Genomic DNA, 6,296 nt, shown 5'->3' with positions numbered 1-6,296 from the left:
TGACCTGGCTGTAACAGAGGAAACAAAGAAGGCAGATATTCTTTGGAAAGTCAGGCCAATACTCGATCGTGTGCGCCAAGGCTGTCTCAGCCTTGCAAAGCCAGAAAGGGTCTGCATTGATGAGCAAATCATCCCATTCACAGGCCGTTGTCCAGTCAGGCAATATGTTCCCGGCAAGCCAAACCCTACTGGCCTAAAGGTCTTTGTCCTTGCATCCCCAAATGGTCTGATGCTTGATTTTGAAGTCTACCAAGGGAAGAATACCTTTACAGTCCAAAGGTTAGGAGTTGGAGCTGCAGCAGTTCTACGCATGGTTGAATCTGTTCCAACAGGAAGCCACATATTCTTTGACAGGTACTTCACAACCATAGATCTATTGGATGCATTGCTGGCAAAGGGCCTTCCTGCAACTAGAACTATAATAAAGAACCGTGTCCCAAAGCTGTGCCAGCTGCCAGTAGACAAACAGTTGAAAAAAGAGGGGAGAGGAACATCAGTGTCAGTGGCCAGAAAGAGTCCTGAGCTGGCCATCACAAAATGGTTCGACAACAAACCAGTGCTCATGGCATCCACTGTACATGGGAAAGACCCAGAAGACATCTGTACCAGATGGTCCCAGAAAGAAAAGCACCTGGTCCAGGTTAAAAGACCAGCAGTAATTAAGCAGTATAATGATAACATGGGTGGCGTAGATCTTTGTGATCGCATGCTTAGCTTCTATCGTATGTCAAGCAGGACCAAGAAGTGGACATCGCGCGTGATCAGTCACTTCTTTGATGTTGCCATCACCAACTCCTGGATACAATACCAGTCTGACAGCAAAGCTCTGCACAGACCATCCAAGAACACACATCAGTACCTGGACTTCAAACTACTCCTAGCTGAGGAGCTGTTGGAGAGTCCGGAACTGGAAAACAGCTGTGAAGAGAGTGAGGATGAGTATGAGCCACCATCTAAAATGAGGATCCCACAACCAGAGCCATCTGTGCGCAGACTAGGAGCCATGCACATGCCTGAGATGATGGATACCAAGCATGCAGAAAGATGCAGAAATAAGGGCTGCAAGAGCAAGACGTACATGAGATGTACCAAATGCAAGATGTTCCTCTGCATTACCAAAAAGAGAAATTGCTTCCAGGACTTTCACCACTAACAAAGAAAATACTAAGAACAAAATGAAGAGTGAAGGAAAAAGCTAGATTGGATTCAGTTTGACAGAAGGAAAAAATCCAAAATAAATCTGTTACACATTAGTTATATGTTCATTGTTCAAATAACACTGAAAGGATTCAAGGGGACCAATCAAAGGATATGGACATAACAAAGTGTTAAGCTTTAATAGTAAAGCTATCCTTGCGAAATGTAAGGAAAAGGATTCAAGAATGATTAATGTGTATTGTATAATCAAAATGTCTGTATTCTTGGATAATAATCAATCTACAGCCCAAAATGTATGTATTCTTAGTTCATAAAAACTCTGTAATACCTCTGTAAAAATGTGTATCTACCAAATGTGTCTCTTTTCATACTCAAATGATCCTGTTGTCCACTACAGTGGACATGCTGTAAAATAAAAAATAAAAATTAAAATTAAAATGTGGAAATTGTAGGATGCTTTTTTTTAACCCTAAACAGTTATTGAATCACAAAAAATATGATTAGGAAAAACAATATTTTCCTTGGTTCTCAGGAGTATAGGACATCTATCATAGGGTTATTATAGGACATCTCAGGACTATATAATGAGACACTATATTTGTTAATCTTTCTCAGTGGTCGGCAAAAGCTTGTTGCTGGTTTTCCCTCTGAAGACACACACACACACCAGTGTTATGGGAAGGAGTACCGTGGCGTTGGTGACCAAATGCAGACCTGTGTGTTGACTGACTGAGAATATGCACTGCTCCTGTCTGTCATTATATTGCTATGAGTATCAGCATGGCTAGGAGTCCAAAAGTAACATTGAATCTTCTCCCATGATTTGGGAATCAAACATGAATCCTGTCATCTGTATATTAATTGAGGAAAATTAGATAAATATAAACCCTTCTACACACATACTACTCAATACCATTGTATTCACTGCTCATAGATCATTCATTTCGCTTTTATTGATGCATGCACCACATGCTACATGCAATTATCTTCATAAATTGGATATTAGTAATCATTTCCTGTGTTTTTAAAAGGTTAATGGCGTTTCCATGGTAATTAATGGGCGGTCTGCGCTTCAGAACTGTACTTTCTTTCTGTTATTACCCATCTACAGGTTATATAGACCTCTAACTGTTCAGTTCGATGGCCTGAGGACTCAAAGCTGTGTTTTTAATGTTGGTTGGTTTGTTTGTTTGACCATGGGACCAATTCAAATGAATGTTTGTGCATGTTTGATGACCTGTTGTCTAGCACCCCTCCCTCACCCAATCCTCTTAATACAGCTTTAAAATGGGGGGTCTTTACAAAGATGTCACTAAGGTTAAAATGCGAAGAGAATCAGTGTCCACAATGAGCACAGTGGCAGCACAGGTAACATACAAGTTTCTGCAGGAGCAGCCCAGGGGTGTGTGGGAAGACCAGCCTCATCCAAGACCACAGTGTTAAAAGCAGGATGCAAAACTACAGCGTCGACCAATCAGGTGCCCTCAAGGTCCAGAGCCAGCACTCTGAAAAGAACTGCTTCATCAAGACTTCTTCGTCCTGCCGCTGTATTACCTGTGGACAAGAACAGACCGAGGGCGACACCACGGAGCCACCCACAGCCTCAACAGCGGTCACCAGTACCATCGCCGCCCCAGAGCAATAGGCATCCAGACCTGGTGCTGGCGGAGGGCAGGGCAGCGGGCACGGAGAGCTACCGGGCACCATGCGAGAGGAAGAACCAGAGCCCCCAGCAGCTCCAGGGACTCCTGGCTGCCAGTAACAGGAAATTTGAGGCCATTGTGGTGGTGCTGCAGCAGACCCTGGCAGAGCGTGATGAGGTCATTAAGCAGCGCAGGGACCTGTCCCAGGAACTGATGACCTTGCAGAAGGACTCCCTGTATCTGGAGCAGGAGGTGGAGAGCCTCAATGTGGTGCTGGATATCAAGAACAAACAGCTGCACCAACAGGACCACAAACTGATGCAGATGGACACACTGACAACTGTCCACAGAGCAGGCGGTGCTGCAGGAGTATCTCCACAAGGAATCCAAGGTGAACAAGCGTCTGTCTATGGAGAATGAGGAGCTCATCTGGAAGCTGCACAACGGGGACCCGAGCAGCCCCCACAAGATGTCCCCCACCTCCCCCTCCCACCATTCCCTCGGCCTCCAATCACCTCGCAGCTCTGCTGTCTTCACCAGCCCTCCCGTCTCACCCAGATAACAGCAGCCTACCGCTTCCAGGAAGCAGACACTCTTTCTCTCCTCTGATTGGACTGGGTCCAGGAAGCAGCCTCTCTCGCTCTTTTCTGATTGGACCGAGTCATCCCTCCGTACTTAAGAGCTATATTAGCTGACCGGGATTGCCGCATGTCATCCAGAGATGGCTACAATATTCCTGAATGGCTCTACTTTCTGTATGTTCATTATGTTAATTATTTGTCGCGCAAATTTACGTGCAAGGTTTCTGTAACGTGAACGCCAACTTGTTTTTTTGTGCATGTGTTGAAATGTATTTAAACAGTTCGACGGTGGATTGATAACGGTGGAGAATTTAGTAGAAGAATAAATCCATCAGTAACCAGAACAGCGGCGTCGTGTATTTCCTGGAGGGAGTGATAATGTCACTAAGGTTAAAATGCGAAGAGAATCTAAGCGTGATGGACGTGTTTTGGATATGTCACAAATTAGTACCTGTTTGGATGTGGAGATTATTGGTGTGTTGAAAAAACGATTTCATATATGCAATTAATAAAGTCCTATTATAAAAAAAAAAAAAAAAAAAAAAATTTATATATATATATATAAATAAATAAATAAAATAAAACAAAGGTTTCTGTACCAAATATTAAGTTCTGCTTTTCTGATGTATCAAATACTTATGTCACGCAATAAAATGCTAATTATTTACTTAAAAATCATACAATGTGATTTTCTGGATTTTTGTTTTAGATTCCGTCTCTCACAGTTGAAGTGTACCTATGATAAAAATTACAGACCTCTACATGCTTTGTAAGTAGGAAAACCTGCAAAATTGGCAGTGTTTCAAATACTTGTTCTCCCCACTGTATGTATGTATGTATGTATGTATGTATGTATGTATGTATGTATGTATGTATGTATGTATGTATGTATGTATGTATGTATGTATGTATGTATATATATATATATATATACACAGTTGAAGTCGGAAGTTTACATACACTTAGGTTGGAGTCATTAAAACTCATTTTTCAACCACTCCACACATTTCTTATTAACAAACTATAGTTTTGGCAAGTCAGTTAGGACATCTACGTTGTGCATGACACAAGTAATTTTTCCAACAATTGTTTACAGACAGATTATTTCACTTATAATTCACTGTATCACAATTCCAGTGGGTCAGAAGTTTACATACACTAAGTTGACTGTGCCTTTAAACAGCTTGGAAAATTCCAGAAAATGATGTCATGGCTTTAGAAGCTTCTGATAGGCTAATTGACATCATCTGAGTCAATTGGAGGTGTACCTGTAGATGTATTTCAAGTCCTACCTTCAAACTCAGTGCCTCTTTGCTTGACATCATGGGAAAATCAAAAGAAATCAACCAAGACCTCAGAAAAAAAATTGTAGACCTCCACAAGTCTGGTTCATTCTTGGGAGCAATTTCCAAACGCCTGAAGGTACCACGTTCATCTGTACAAACAATAGTACGCAAGTGTAAACACCATGAGACCACGTAGCCGTCATACCGCTCAGGAAGGAGACACGTTCTGTCTCCTAGCAAGGAGAAGCCACTGCTCCAAAACCGCCATAAAAAAGCCAGACTACGGTTTGCAACTGCACATGGGGACAAAGATCGTACTTTTTGGAGAAATGTCCTCTTGTCTGATGGAACAAAAATAGAACTGTTTGGCCATAATGACCATTGTTATATTTGGAGGAAAAAGGGGGTTGCTTGCAAGCTGAAGAACACCATCCCAACCATGAAGCACGGGGGTGGCAGCATCATGCTGTGGGGGTGCTTTGCCACAGGAGGGACTGGTGCACTTCACAAAATAGATGGCATCATGAGGAAGGAAAATTATGTGGATATATTGAAGCAACATCTCAAGACATCAGTCAGGAAGTTAAAGCTTGGTCGCAAATGGGTCTTCCAAATGGACAATGACCCCAAGCATACTTCCAAAGTTGGACAACAAAGTCAAGGTATTGGAGTGGCCATCACAAAGCCCTGACCTCAATCCTATTGAACATTTGTGAGCAGAACTGAAAAGGCGTGTGCGAGCAAGGAGGCCTACAAACCTGACTCAGTTACACCAGCTCTGTGTGGAAGGCTACCCGAAACGTTTGACCTAAGTTAAACAATTTAAAGGTAATGCTACCAAATACTAATTGAGTGTATGTAAACTTCTCACCCACTGGGAATGTGATGAAAGAAATAAAAGCTGAAACAAAATCACTCTCTACTATTATTCTGACATTTCACATTCTTAAAATAAAAGTGGTGATCCTAACTGACCTAAGACAGGGACTTTTTACTAGGATTAAATGTCAGGAATTGTGAAAAACGGAGTTTAAATGTATTTGGCTAAGGTGTATGTAAACTTCCGACTTCAACTGTATATAAACTCAGCAAAAAAAGAAACGTCCCTTTTTCAGGACCCTGTCATTCAAAGATAATTCGTACAAATCCAAATAACTTCACAGATCTTCATTGTAAAGAGTTTAAACACTGTTTTCCATGCTTGTTCAATGAACCATAAACAATTAATGAACATGCACCTGTGGAATGTTCCGATAAGACACTAACAGCATACAGATGGTAGGCAATTACAGTTTTTCTGAATTGCTAAAACATTACGCCCCATTCTCTGAACCAAATGCTCAGTGGCATAAACCCATTTGTTGAATCAATCAGTATTTTTGCAAAACTCTAAACACATTCTCACTCACTAAAACACATTTCGCACTGTGATGCACTTGTGTTACAAAATGGTAAACACAGACGGCAAAAGTTAAACACAACTACAACACAGTTGTCATCGTTTACACACAATGACTCCAAATTGTTCACACTTGTTTCTAATGATGTGATCAAACCAATTGTACAGAATATAAGCCAGTTCAGAGTGCACAGGTGGCACAGGTGCGTTGAATGTTGATACCAACAAT

Source organism: Coregonus lavaretus (genome assembly GCF_964263955.1).
Source record: "Coregonus lavaretus genome assembly, chromosome: 34".
NCBI classification, from domain to species: Eukaryota; Metazoa; Chordata; class Actinopteri; order Salmoniformes; family Salmonidae; genus Coregonus; species Coregonus lavaretus.
The sequence above is the reverse complement of the archived record's forward strand: the minus strand, read 5'-3'. Positions refer to the sequence as shown.